The following is a 14,111-nucleotide window of genomic DNA, read 5'->3' as shown; positions in this document are numbered from 1 at the left end:
ATGTATGTCCATGCATCCCTTTCTCGTGTTATTATGTTCTTGATTGTTTTAAAAACTATTTTGTTGTTTTGTTACTTTAACGTGTATTAAATAAAGCATTTTTTCCCTTTCCCATATATGGTGGTTTGAGTTTTAAAAGGACATGCCTTTCTTTTTCAACCCCCTTATCCGTTCAGCATTTCATCCACCGAGAAGCTGTCAGCTGGGAGACCAGTGGAAGGAGGAAAGGCCCCACACCCGGTGTGTTCTTTCGTGCTGAGTTCTCACCCTGTCTCCCCAAACCCCAGAATTGCAGGGTCTGGTGGGACCTCTGAGGCCGTCCCCCCCTTCCCCCTCCAAAGGCCCCGGGCCCAGTGCTAGAGGGTGTGGCCCCGAGGAGACACGGGGGGGGGGGGGGAGCAGAGCTCCTGGAGGAGACAGCGTGGGGCTGGCCCCGTGGACGTGGGTTTTCCGGGTGGTCTCCCCTGTGCTCTGTGCTGCCTAATCCATGCTCCCACCAGGAGGTCCCCTCGCGGTTCCCGGGGCCGTGCCCAGCCTGGGTGTGAGTGGCACTCGCTGACTCTGCAGTGTCTGTGCTCAGCACCTGGGTTCAGGGGTCCCCCTGGTCCCCAAGCACTTGCAAAGAGCAAACTGCAAATGTCAATCTCAGTAAGACTGGGTCAGTCTCACCCTCACCGGCATTTATTTATTCACATTTTACAGGTCAGACAGCCCTTCTTCGGCCCTTCCCACTCTGCCTTCACGTCTGAGCGCCCCATTACCCCGGCGCTTGTGGGGTCCCCGTGAGGACGTGGGGCCACCCACTCCCCTCCGCACCTGGGCTAACCCTGGGCTTGGCGTCTTCTCTCCCCCCTGGCCAGTCCTCGGCCCCACGCCCGCGGGGCCACAGCCTCTCCTGTCCCTGACAGTGTCTCCCACGCACCAGCAACAGAGCGCCGGCCTCTGCGGCTGAGTCCTTCCCGGACCCGCTGGCCGCCGGCGGGCCTGCCTGTCACCGTCCGGCCGCGTCCGGCCAGGAGCCGGCAGAGTGCCCAGGTCTACGGTGACCGTGCCCACCTGTGTGTAAGCTCGGCCCGTGCACAGTCCCTCCTCCCCGAGTGACTGCATCCGGCGGGAAGTCAGACGCGTGTGACTTTGACCCATTCTCCGGCTGAGGAAGAGGCCGGAGAAGCCGCACCGGGTGGGAGAGGGGCGGCTGCATTCCTGGAGAGCCACGCTTTACGTAGTTTCACTTTAAATAACACCATCTTTTCTTAAAAAACAAAAACAAAAAGGGGGGGGGGCGGAAGAAACATCAGGGCGGGATGAGTCCTGGGAGGGCTCCCGGCCGCCCCCTCTCCCGGGCTGAGGTCACGGTGAGAGCACCGCGGACTGGCCCCGCTCTCCTGGCGTGGTCCTGGCCTCCCCACTCACTCTGGTGGGGGACTCTGGTTTTTTTTTGGTTTTTGTTTATTTTTTTAAGATTTTGTATAAACAGGAAAGAACAAAATCCACTCCCGGTACCACATCAAGCAGACAGATGCCCAGTGCTCTGTGGGGCAACCTGCTGTTTCACCCCAGGCCCCTGGAACCTCTGAGCAGCATCGTTACTTCTGGGGAGCCGTCAGCTCACCCCACTTCCATGGCCCTCAACCCGACCGGCCGGTCTCTCCTCCCAGCACCCGTTCGCCCCTCAGCTCCAACGGGTCCGCCTTCATTTGCCATCGCAGCCCGCTGCCCGCTGATGTCCGAGGGACTGAAGCCTCTCCTGGTTCGGGCGGGGCTTTATTTTTGGACGGTGCTGGCTGCTGGGAAGTTCCCCTTCCCCTTCCTGTGCTCACAGCCCTTCTGCTCTGTGCTCCCCCGGACGGGCCTGCCGTCTGCTGGGCCGGGCCTCCTGCTCCCTCTCTGACCTCCGGGGCCGGACCTCCTTCACGTGGTCCCTCTTTCTCCGGAGCTTTTCTCCGGAGCCTGTCGTCACAAAGCCCGCTGGACGTCTTTAGCTCGTCCTTGGTGGTGTCTCTAGGGTCTGGCCCCGAGCCTTGCCCTCCAGCCACCTGCCCCGACCGTGCTGTTTGCTGTCCCCCGTGGGGAGTGTGTGGGCCCGGCCTGCCCCTCCCGCTGAGCCCATGGCTCTGGGCACGCCCTGGGCTGCAGGCCTCCCTCAGCTCTGCCTCTGGAGCGGCCGCGGGAACAGCTAATCCCTCTGCATTGCAGGAGGGTGAGCCCGTCCCTCGTGCACGCCCCGCTCCGCTCGGCTCTCTGGAAGCTTGGACACCGACGCCCGCACCCTCAGAGCTAGACTCTGGCTGTCCATGGCCGCCCATGCAGGGACCCGCCTCTCCCCCCCACCCTCCTCCCGCCCCCCTTGGCTGGAATATTCTAGCTGCGTCAGTGCCCGCTCTCTGCACGGTTTTGTCTGTCAGCATGGCCGGACCCCAGCTTGTGGGCGATGCATCCATCCCGCCCCCTCCCCACAGATCTCCGGGAGCCTCCTCTTCGCCTTCCCAAGTGCGGCACTGACTGACTTCCAAGCCCCGTGCACCCTGTCGATTCACATTCTCGCTTGGGTTCCTGTTCCCGTGGAATCCGAGCCTTTCGTGTGTCCTCACACTTCCCCAAGCGTTGGTTGTGCGCGGGGTCGACAGGTCAATGCCTGTGTGACCACAGCGGTGGGTGCGGGCTCATGGCGCTGCGGGCTGGGAGGTTAGAGCCAGACGCCCTGTGGACTCAGCTTGGCTCCGTGTGGGTGAAGAGATGGACGCGGAGATGAAGACACGTGTGAGTCTCCGAGTCAGCACCCGCCGTCTTTCCCGCCTCTGCCTGCCGAGTGGGCCAGGAGCAGGGGCACTGCAGTGGCATCAGGTGCCATCCTCCTATAAGAGGGCCCAGGCTCCTTAGAGAAAGGGCTCGTTCTGGGCCTGAGTCAGGGAGAATGCAAACCCAGGGAGAGCCTGGAGCAGCTGGAGCAGCAGAGAGCCAGGTGCCCACGTCACCGCAGGATGGGATCTGGGTCAGAAAGACGCAGAGCCGCCGGGAGATGCTCTCCGAGGCCAGAGGTGGGACGTTGGGGCGGAAAGTCAGTAACTGTGTTATAACTCGAGTGTCACATGGGCTCTGCGTGTCCTGCTGATGCACATGGATACGTAAATGGAGAAGAGAGACTAATATTTCCTACAGAAGAATCCCCAATAATCTATGTAGAAGCTCCCACCCCCTACCCCATCTGCCTTTGAATGTGGCTGGATGTAGTGACTTGCTTCCGAAGAATAGTGTGTGTGTGTGAGTGTGAGAGTGTGTGTGTGAGAGCGTGTGTGAGTGTGTGTGTATGTGTGATAACTGTGTGTGTGTGTGTGTGTGCGTGTGCGTGAGTGTGTGTGTGTGTGTGTGTGTGGTGGCATGTGCGTGCGCATGCAGGGGGGGTCACTTTGCACTGGACAAACTAGTTATACACAACCTTGGTCAGGTGGTCAAGGTGAATGTCATCATTGATGTGACCTGCAGATAGTGAGTGGTCTGGATAAGCCTGTGGTCTTCCTGCCATCCCCACAGCCAGTAACTGTGCTCGGGAGGAAACACAGAGTGAAGGGGCAGTTCACAAATAACTGACCGGCAGTCATCGCACGGACATGGCCTCAGGCCACGCTGGGAAACCGAGAGCGGAGGAGGCGAAGGAGGAATCGCGACAGCCCAGTGGCACCACTTCGCAGTTTCCTGTGTGAGGTGATTCCTGCCCGAGCTATTAGAACGTAAGACAGAGGAAGACCCGTGACATCCGAAGTTCTGCTCAGGAGACAAGGAGCAGACACTGGTGGCTTTCTACCAGAGGCCTCTGCCCCGAGTCTCAACCCAGGAATCAGCATTTCTTTTCCTTTCTTAAAATGCATGTTTATGGACGTCAGAGAGGAAGGGAGCCAGAGAGAGAGAAACAGCAGTGGTGAGAGAGAATCCTTGATTGACTGCCTCCTGCACTCCCCCCACTGGGGATGAAGCAGCAACCCGGGCCTGTCCCTGACCGGGAATCAAACTGACCTCCTGGTTCAGAGGTTGATGTTCAGCCCCTGAGCCATGCCAGCCGCGCAAGAAATTCCACTAGTATTTCAAGGCAACAATCACTGAAGTCCAGATCCGCCTTATCTCCCTCACGTTACAATGTCCCTCCTTCTCAGCGATCACATCCGGGTTACCTGTGACGCCATCTCTCTTCTCCTCCATCTCCATCCACGTGGGTGGTCACACGTCTAGACGCGCCCCTCGTCCTCCCATCCTGCACCCACAGACCTTCCAGGCCGAGGGACCGCTGTCCTAGGAGGCCTCAGTGTCTCTCTTCTCTGTTTAAAGCAAACACACAACTCTTAATTACGTTCTTCACAGCCTCCTCCTTCCCCCGCCCCCAGCCCCACCCGAGGGTCCTTCCACCGGAGGCACGGACGGAGGCCCCAGCTGCTCGGCGCGTCCCCGCGGGTCCTCCATGCGCGGGCGGGGCCTCAGCCAGGCCCAGCGGGTGCCCTGCGGCGTGTTCTTGGGGCAACGTCTCCCTGTGGACACCCACCCACATTCCTCCCACTCGCCACCGCCTCTGAGTGTCTGAGTCAGTGCCTGCAGGACGCCAGCTCCCCGCCCCCCCCGCGGGCGCAGAGACGCCTCACGTGTGTGCACAGGTACACCGTGTCTGCTCCTCTGCTCCTGCGGCTCCTGCTGGGCTTGATGGAAGCTAAGCATCTGGGTTCGGGCTCTGGGTCCTTTAAGAAGTTCTGGTTTTGTTTACACACATGGCGTCAGGGAAGGTGTCGTTTGCACACGTTCTGTCCTGTGTGTGCAGCGTGGTGAAGTGCTGGGTGAACACACTATCTGCGGCTCTTTACCCCGGCCCTCCCTGGCGGGAGCCCTCTGCCCACACTGTCAGGGGGCTTGTCCTCAGCGGGGCCTCGTCCGCCAGCCTGAGACCCCCGTCAGCCTGAGTAGCTGCAACACGGATGCCGGGCCCCTGAGTGGCGCCCTGAAATGGAGACGCAGGATCCACACGGACCTGCCATGGCAGAGCGTCATTCCCACACAGGGTGCGCCCACTCCGCTCCGGGAACCCTCCTCTCCACACCTGAGGAAGCGCTGACAGAGCCTCTGTCCTGCCCAGACCCCACCTGCTTCCCTTCTCAGCATCCCCCCTGCTCTCCCCAGGTCCGCTGTCCTCCTCCCCCGGCTGTCTCTCTACAGTGCCCAGGGGGAAGAGCCGCCGGAGCCGTGCCCGCTGTGCAGGTGGTCAGGGTCAGGGTGGAGCAGGAGGGAGCCCAGCCACCTCCCGCCTTCCTGGTGCCGCTGGGGACGGCCATGCTGTCCTGTGTGTGCGCGATCGCACATGTGAGAGTAGGTTTGTGAGTGTGCATGTGTGAGTGTGCATGTGCGTGTGGGTGCGTGCGTGTGTGTGTGTGTGTGTGTGTGGTAAGTTTGTGTGAAGGTGTGTGTGCTATGCATGTGTGTTGTGTGCATTTGTGATGTGTGTTTATAGGTATGAGTGGTGTGTTTGTGTGTGCGTGTGCGTTGTGTGTGCTGTGTGTAGAGAAGCAGCCAGCGGCGCCCGAAGCCTGGCTCCCGGCAGGCACAGAGGGGGAGGCGCAGAGGAGGCGGCGGAGAGGGAGGGCTCCGTCTGCAGACCGCCCTTCCCTCCCGGCGGCCACAGGGGAACTGCCCGCTGAGGCCTGGCCGTGGTCGGGAATCTGGGCCCACGCCCACGTGTGTGCCGCCACACTGCCCCGTCTGCAGCACGGCCTCCGCCCCAGAGCCTCAGGCTCCTCACAGCAGCCACCGCGGGGGACAGCCCACGAGGCCGAGGGGAGGGAGCAGCAGGGGTGGGCCTGCGGCCGAAGGGCCTGGACCCTGGGGAGTGGTCTCATGGGTCCCGCGGAGGCTGCACCCTCCTGTGCACAGTGGATGCCACGTGTGGAACTGCAGATGGGCCGCTTCCGTCTCCGTGGAGCGGAGGATGTGGGCAGAGGGAGGAAAGCCTGGGGTTAGCTGTCTGCCGGTGCCAGGCTGGCTCCCCACGTCCCTAGCTCCCGCTTAGGGCCAGCTGACTGATCCACCTCTGGGTGTCTTGACTTATTGGCTTTGGATTGATCTATCGATTTAATAAGAGTCATTCCCCACTGGCCCTGGGTCAGGGATAAGCACCTGGTTCTGTGGGGTGAGTAGCTCTCACCGCACAGTCGCAGGCGGCCTGTCCCGGTTCCGTCCCGGTTCCCGTCTCTGCACATCCCAAACGGCCCTCCCACCAGCGGGCCCTGTGCACCGGCTCTTTGGTTCTTGGGCGTGATGGTCACCTAAACGCGCCGTCTTGGGGATGACTTTGCCAATTGCTCCTTATGGAATGGGGGGGGGGGGGCAGAGAGAGCGGGGTGGGGATGGCTGAGGGGTGGACCTGCGTGCGAGGCGGAGGGAGGGAGGAACGCCCGGCTGCAGTCGGTGCCCTCCGCCCCGGCCCGCTGAGTGAGCCACCTCCTGACTGGCCGTGGCGGAGAAGCGGTGGAAAGGAGGCCATCAGCAGGCGGAGATTCACTTCCTCCGGACGCGGCAGCCGGGCCAGCGGTTAAAAATAATAAATAAATGCAAGGGAGCGCCTCCAGATGCCTTTACGGTGACGACGCTTGCTGACGGTGTACAGAGCACACGCACCACACGTGATCCGAGCCAGTACACGCTGCATGTACACCACATGCACACGTGAGCCCTGAGGCCTGGCTTTGCTACTCAGCCCTCTGGCCACCGTGCTTCCAGGCATGTGTGGACCCAGTGCCACGGGTCCGAGGAGCTCGCAGTACCGTGTACTTCTGAGCGCTGGGCCCCGAATCTCAGTGTCTGTCCCTGGCTCCCGCGGGGGCCGGCCAGGCCGGGCACCCCACGCCAGCGATGCCGGCTCTGGGTGCACTTTGGGGAAGTGAGAATGGAAAAGGGGAAATGAATCTAGCAAGCTGCGCCCTTTCCTCGCCCTCCGCACGGGGCGTGCTGGCCGCGGGCACCGTCTGCACCCGGCGTGTTGCTGCAGGACCCGTGGCGTCTGGCCCGGGTGCTGTGCCCGCCAGACCTCGGCCTGCGAACCGCAGGGAGGACACACGGTGCGTGTCTGCTCCCCCGCCTCCTAGGCCCCACGCACAGCACCACCGGCTCTTCTCTGGGCAGCATCCCCGCAGAGACACTTCCTCAACAGGGCCACCCGTCCTGAGGGCTCCGCAGCTCCTGGGCCACGGTGGCCGCCTCCTGTCTCCTTCTCCGCGGCGCGGCCTCCTGCGGGGAAGAGGCCACTCCTCCTCCCACAGTCACTCCGGCGGCTCCGGAGGCCGCTGCGGCCCAATCGGAAATGCCGCCTCCTCCGCTCCACCAGAGGCCTCCGTGATTACCGATCCTGGCTCCTGCCCGCCTGAAAGAACCTCAACGAGGAAGGAAACGTTCTCCCCAGGTTCCTGTAGGCTCCGCCACAATCTTTTTACCCTGAAAAAAAATCCCTTAATAATTCCATGCTGAGTCCTTAATATCTCACACCCCACATTCCAGACACTCCATGCAAATCGCTCTGCACACCTCAGCCAGGCCCTCTGCAGCTCAGCCCGGCCCTCTGCAGCTCAGCCCTCCGCAGCTCAGCCCGCCCCTCCACACCTCAGCCCGCCCCTCCACACCTCAGCCCGCCCCTCCACACCTCAGCCTGGCCCTCCGCAGCTCAGCCCGCCCCTCCACACCTCAGCCGGCCCCTCCACACCTCAGCCCGCCCCTCCACACCTCAGCCGGCCCCTCCGCAGCCATGAACCCCGACTCCTTCCTGGGCGCCCCGCTCCGGGCTCCGCTTTCTGGTTGACCAGATGTTCCTTCGATTTTTTTTTTTAAACTTGGGTTTCACTAACGGGATTTTGGAAGGTGCATGCGCCCCATCTGTGCTCGGGGAGGGGGGGGGAGAGTCACAGGTGAGTGGGGGTGACCTGAAACTCGTTTGTTTTCATTAGAAAACGCGCCCTCCTTTTCCCGGGCTCTGCCCAGCCTGGAGCCAGCGGCACACGGTGGCCCCGGGTGGGCGCTGACCGTTCCCTTTGTGAGGATTCCCTCCCCACAGACATTGTCGGGAAGGACCTGAGCCCAGGCCCTGGCTGTGCGGCTCCTTCGCCTGGAGGCCGGCAGGGGGTTCCGGGTGAGAACCGAGCCCCTGTCATTCTGACGCTCCGCGTGGCGAAGGGCACGGACAGGCGCCGCTCCAGCAGGGAGGACTGTTCGGGTCAGGGACGGGACTGAAGGAGCGGGGCCTTGAGGACTGAGGACGCGGACTCAGCTGCCCGGAGCCGGGGGAGAGCCTGCCACAGGGAACAGGGACAAGGCCGCACACAATGTCCCTGTGTGGCACCGCGAGCTGCCGGCCACGGGGGGCAGGGCAGTGGCTCAGCGACGCCCGATGCTGGCACAGAAGACCCCGCACTGCCCGTGAGAAGGAAGAATGGCAGCCATTCTTCCGGCTCAGCAGCTTCACTTCGGTCAGTGTTTCCTTCGCACGGCTGGGGCGGAGGGGTACATGCTTCTGCACCTTTGTGCAGCCCCCGGACCTCCCTTCACATCCAACCATCAGCTTCTCAGGCACGGTTGCTCTCGGTGCAAACACAGACTCAGCACCGGTTCCTGGGAGAGCCCCGAGGGGACCTGCCCAGAACATTCCGGAGGGGCCTGGAGGTGTCTCCGTGTCTCTCCTCTGAGACGTGCTGGGGAAGCAGCACGAAGCGCCCGGTGTTCTTAGTGCCCAACCCGTCCCCGTCCCCTACCCCCCAGCCCCCACCCCCACCCTCCAACCCCCACCCCCTGCAGGGAACCTTGCTGCTACTCCATCCTCCAGCCCCGCCCGGCTCACTGGGACACACACTTTTCACAGCTTATATATATATATTTTATGATGTCAGAGCGGAAGGGAGAGGGAGAGAGAGAGGAACATCAGTGAATTACTGAGCAGCTGCCTCCTGCACTCCCCACGCTATAGATCGAGCCAGCAACCTGTGACCGGGAATTGACCTGTGACCTCCTGGTTCCTGGGTTAACGCTCAGCCCCTGAGCCACACGGGCTGGGCTAGTTTAACGAGGAGCAGCCAGGGGCGCCCACATTCCGTGGCGTGTGGGTCCCTCCTTCGTCTCCGGAAGCTTTGCTCCTGCTTCTGCTCTGCGGCCCCGTCTCCTTGTGACGGTGACCTTCGGCCGCTCTCACCAGACCCTGGGGAGGAGCTGCCGCCCGGGGCCACCCAGGATCCTCTCACTCCAGCTCCTTCGTTTGGGGGTCGCTGGGGGGGTTATGCATAAGGATCTCGGCTCCCCTCTCTGCAGGACACCCCTCCCCAGCGTTCCTCATTTACCGTCTGAAATTCCTTCCTGCAGAGGTCCGCCTAGGAGGGGGTGCACCTGAACTTCACCTCAGGGCCGATGAGAAGTCAGTCCTTTCTTCTTCATTCACCCTCTCCCCTCTCTCTCACACCCCTCCCCCCTCCCCATCGGCAGGGGACCCCACACCCACATTCTCCTGGCCGCCTTCACCAGCCCCAGGCCCCTGCCCAGCCCCTCTGCCACTGTCACCCGGAATCCGGCGAGAACCACAAACAGCTGTCTCCCCAAAATACCCCAGAAACTCCCTCACTGCATGTAGGTCAGAAGGTCACACGAGGCAGGGCTATGGGGGGTGGGCGGTGGGGGGAGGGTAAGGGGTGGAGCGGGAAGGTCACTGTGAGTCACTGGCAAGTGCTGCCTGGTTATCTGAGGCCTGGAAGTTGGGAGCAGGCAGGTGGGCAGTGCTTCCATGCATCGTGGGTTAATTCATGGAGTTTCCCAAGTTCATGGCCGAGCCGGGGGGCAGCCCCATGTGCTGGCGTTGGGACGAGCCTCGAAGCTCCCCTTGGCACCTCTGCCAGGTGCAGTGCCCTCCTGCCCGGCTCCTGCGTGCTCTTCTTTTTAAATGTATTTTTATTGATTTCAGAGAGGAAGGGAGAGGGAGAGAGAGAAACATCGATGATGAGAGAGAATCATGGATCGGCTGCCTCCTGCCAGCCCCACACTGGGGGTCGAGCCCACAACCTGGGCCTGTGGCCTGACTGGGAATTGAACTGTAACCTCCTGGGTCATGGATTGACACTTAATCATTGAGCCAGGCTGGCTGGGCTCCTGTGTGTTCTTTCTTTCTTTTTTTTTCTTCCTTCCTTCTTTTCTTTCTTTCAAAATACATTTACAGAAAGGAAGGAAGAAGGATAGAGAGTTAGAAACATCGATGAGAGAGAAACATCAATCAGCTGCTTTCTGTACACTCCCCACTGAGGATGTGCCCGCAACCAAAGTACATGCCCTTGACCGGAATCGAACCCGGGACCCTTCAGTCCGCAGGCTGACACTCTATCCACTGAGCCACGCCGGTTTCGGCTCCTGTGTGTCCTTAATGCCAAGACGCACATGTCCCGGCGCGGCCCTCTGGTCCCCTCCACTCCGGCCCGGCCCTCCCCGGTGTTTGCAGGCGGACCCTGGCCCGGAGGGCTGGGGGGGGACGGCCTCCCTGTCGGGCACTTACCGGCCTGTTTACAGCTTCGGGAGGGACTCGGAGCCGGAAGTGCTCCATCAGAGAAGCGCATTAGCGATCCTCAGAGAAAATCCCCCGCAAAGCTTTTGAGCTCGTAACCACTCGGCGTGTTAGGAGCTCCCAGCGCGTTAACATTTGCAGAGGGAGGGTGTTTCGCGGCGGGCGCTGGGGTTCCCAGGCGGTCCGTCCCCTCCGGAAGCCTCCCCCTCGGGCGGCCCGGGCCCTGCTCCTGCTCCTGCCGCTGGGCCTCTGCCCGTCACACTGGCTGCTCCTGGGGCTCGCCGGGCAGCCTCGGGGGACACTTTGGGGTAACAGCATGGCTGGCCGGCCCGGAGTCAGGGCAGTGCTGGTGCCGGTCCAAACCCAGAGGGCCTGGCAGCTGGGCCGTGGGAGGCGGGGGGGAAGGGAGGGCCCGGGGGTGGGGAGGAAGCGTGTGGCCCCAGAGAAGGGACACCCTGTGCTGAGCTCAGATCGGGAGAAAGACGTTTGGGAAAAGTGTCTGTTGTGTAATTTGAGCTGGAAGGTGAGCGTGTCAGGGTGTTCCTGAGGCTGAAGGGTCCTGTGTGTCCGATGGCTTCCTCAGGTCCCCCAGACAAGGCACTCCGGAGTGAAAGCAGCCCTGGGCTTGCTCTTTGTTTTTGTCCTCTCCTCCCCCTGCACGCCCCCGAGGCCAGCCCCCTGACATCAGCCCTTATTTTTAGGACGTTTGAGGGGGCGTGTGGAACAGGCTGCTGAGACCGGAGCCGGTGGCTGGGTGGCCAAGGCACTGGAGCCGGGAGCTGATCGGGTGCTGCTGCCTGTCCTGGGGGCGGGGCTGCTGGGGGCCGGACGGGAGCCATCAGGGCTCCGGGGGGGTGGGGAGGGCAGGGAGGCGGCCAGGCTGGCTCCGGGCCCCACAGGCCTGCAGGGGCCACTCTCCTCTGGTTCCAGGGGCCCGGACTGCCGGCCCGTCCCGACCTCCCTAGTTGCATCTGTGTGCAGGCGCTTGTGTGTTGCTGGCCACGTTACCATGTATGAACAGGCCCAGCAAAGGCGGGAAGGGCCCCTTTGGGCTCCAGGTCTGACTCCTCCAGGTGTCCCTCTCCCCCGCCTGCCGTCCCCATGGATGTTCCCACAGTGATGTCATGTCACATGCGCCTCAGACACAGACACAGCTGGAGAGGGACCTGGCTAAGCCAGTGGCCCCATGAACGGTCAAGGTCAGGGAACAGACGCCATGGTTCCTTTACGGAAAGAGCCTCGGTGAAGCAACCCAGGCCCCCCCCCCACACACACACACGCACACACACAAACACACACACACACACACACGCACACACCTCAGGACGCACTGGGCTGGGCAGCGGGGGCAGCCGGAGGGTCACTGCATCTCCCTGAGGAGGCCCGGCTCCTCCCCGCTGTGAGCCCAGCTGCCCGGCCTCTCGGGCTGCCACTCCGGAGCGGGAGCAGCTCGGCGGGGACCTGTCCCCGGCCTGGGAGGTCCGCCCGGCCTCCCCCAGCCCAGCTCCCCTCAGAGGGGACGCTGTCCCCGTGGCATAGTTTAAGTCACAGGCCAGCGGGTAATTTTAGAAGAGACGGCTGATGCCAAGTACCTCCGGCCGCAGGTACTTTCCGAGCAGCGGCCTGTGAGCGCGCCCCGCAGCCCTCCGCCCGCCACCTCCCGGCCAGAGCGGAGCCAGCGCTCTCACTGAGCCCGGCAGGGACAGGCTCAGAGGCTGGGGCGAGGCCGGGCTGGCCCTGCGGGGGCCCCGTCTGTGGGGGTGCAGGAGAGCCACCCTCCTCCCCACGGAGCATGGCCTCTGGGCCTTAGTGAGGGTCTCTGCCCTCCTCCCGCCTGCTCCCCCACCCCTGTGCCAGAAGCGGGCGGAGGGCGGATCTGCTGGTCGGATGGGCGAGTGCCCAAGGCGGCTCAGTTCAGAAGGGAGGGGCGGCCCTCGCCAGTGTGTTCAATGGGTAGAGCGTTGGCCTGTGATCTTAAGCGTCCTGGGTTCGATTCCGGTCAAGGGCACGTAACTCAGTCAGTTGCCAGCTCCTCCTCGGCCCTGGCCGGGGTCAGGACTCGTGCAGGAGGCCACCCATCGATGTGTCTCTCTCACATCGGGCTTCTCTCTGTTTCCCTCTCTCCCTAAAAACCAATGGAAAATGCTCTCGGGTGAGGATTAAAACAAAACAAACACCATGAGAGGTCGGTCCCTCTGGGCCCACAGCAGCGGCTGACACACTCACTGCTGTGCTGCCTGTGCCTCCAGGGGAGGTTCCAGGGCAGCCCCAGGCTCACAGGAACCCGCTACCCCTGATGGGGGGTCAGCCGTGGGCCGGGAGGGAGCGGAGCACACGGTGGCGTCCCTGTGCCACCCTGGTCTGCCAGCTCCCAGCCCAGCCCTCCCTCGGAGCGGGACTGGGCCGTCCCGTCTGACCCACCACTCCTCCACGGCCCACGTGTCCCCGCGCCCGGCCTTTCCTCTGCCAGACGGGCTGGCCCCGACCTGCCAGCCTGCGAGCAGCGGCCGGTGGGCGCTGAGGGGCGTGGGGAGAGCGGACTCCCAGACTCAGGGGCAGGGGTCTGGGTCCCGGCACAGGCGCTGGCTTCCCTGACAGCACAGCCAGCACGTGCCCAGGCCCCAGGCCGCCTCCTCCGCTCCTCCCCGGACGCCTGCAGCTCCATCGCCCTGTCGCCTGCGAGAGCAGGACCTGGAGTCCCACCCAGTGAGGCTGGCCTTCCTCCTCCTCTCACCGTGCGGAGTTAGAGGGGGCGGGGGAGCAGGACATGGCGATGGGGAAAGGGAGGGTGAGCTGGGGAAGGAGGCAAAGGCAGACGTTGCCTGTGTGAGGGGTCCAATTGTGCCCCCAAAAGCTCTGTGGACACCCCAACCACCAGCACCTGCAAGCGGGGCCTCAGGGACATGGGGTTTGGAGGTGCTGTAGGTGAATGAGCTCCTCGGAGAGGCCTCCTCCAGCGGCTGGGCTCCGTACGCAGAGAAGGAACGGACACACGGAGGCCTGCGACCGCGGAGGCAGGAAGGATGCGGCACAGCCACGCCTGGGCCTCCAGGGCTGTGGGAGCCGAGAGGAGACCCTCCTCTACAGGCCTGGGCGAGTGCGCCCGTCAGCACCCCGATTCCAGACTCGAGGACTCCAGACCCAGGGGGAGTAGTTTTCTCTTGTTGTCTGCCCCCCCGGCTGTGGCTACAGTGGCCTGGTGGCCCCGGGAAACGGATAGAGCCTGCCCCACTCATTCCTAGGAACGAGCCCACACTGACCAACCCAGAGGTGCTCATCACGGCTGGCTGCCCTGGGGAGGCTGGCAGCCCCCGATACCCTCTGGGCCAGGAGAGAGAACGTCGCTGAGGCCCAGGCCTGGGCTAGCGCCATGGCCCTGCAGGGGAAATGGCCGTGGACGGCCAGGGAGGTGTCCGGCAATGACAGGGACTGGAGGAGCGGGCGCGGCCTGGAGAGAAGTGGGGGTCGGGGAGGAGAGGCAGGCCTCTCTGGGGTCCAGGAAGTCCCAGCAGAGGCTGGTGTGCCGAGGCAGGCGGGCTACAAGCCTGCAGGGCTGCGT

The 14,111-nt window shown here is 63.1% G+C and overlaps 1 long non-coding RNA gene across 2 annotated transcripts; it reads right to left on the bottom strand.

The window, feature by feature from the left end:
* Nucleotides 1-641: 641 nt before the first annotated feature.
* On the bottom strand, nt 642-4,564 carry LOC311626023. Of its 2 annotated transcripts, none has more exons than XR_014795618.1 (3): nt 4,532-4,564; nt 4,167-4,310; nt 642-1,252 (listed from the first exon to the last, which is right to left on the bottom strand). It is a non-coding gene; the product is annotated as an uncharacterized lncRNA (long non-coding RNA). The 2 variants fall into 2 exon arrangements; XR_014795619.1 differs by lacking the exon at nt 4,532-4,564 and adding an exon at nt 4,412-4,521.
* Between the last annotated feature and the right edge of the window lie 9,547 nt (nt 4,565-14,111).

Source organism: Pipistrellus hanaki (assembly GCF_964339955.1).
Source record: "Pipistrellus hanaki genome assembly, chromosome: 7".
Lineage (NCBI taxonomy): Eukaryota > Metazoa > Chordata > Mammalia > Chiroptera > Vespertilionidae > Pipistrellus > Pipistrellus hanaki.
Note: the sequence above shows the minus strand (reverse complement) of the source record. Positions and strands in the feature narration are given on the sequence as shown.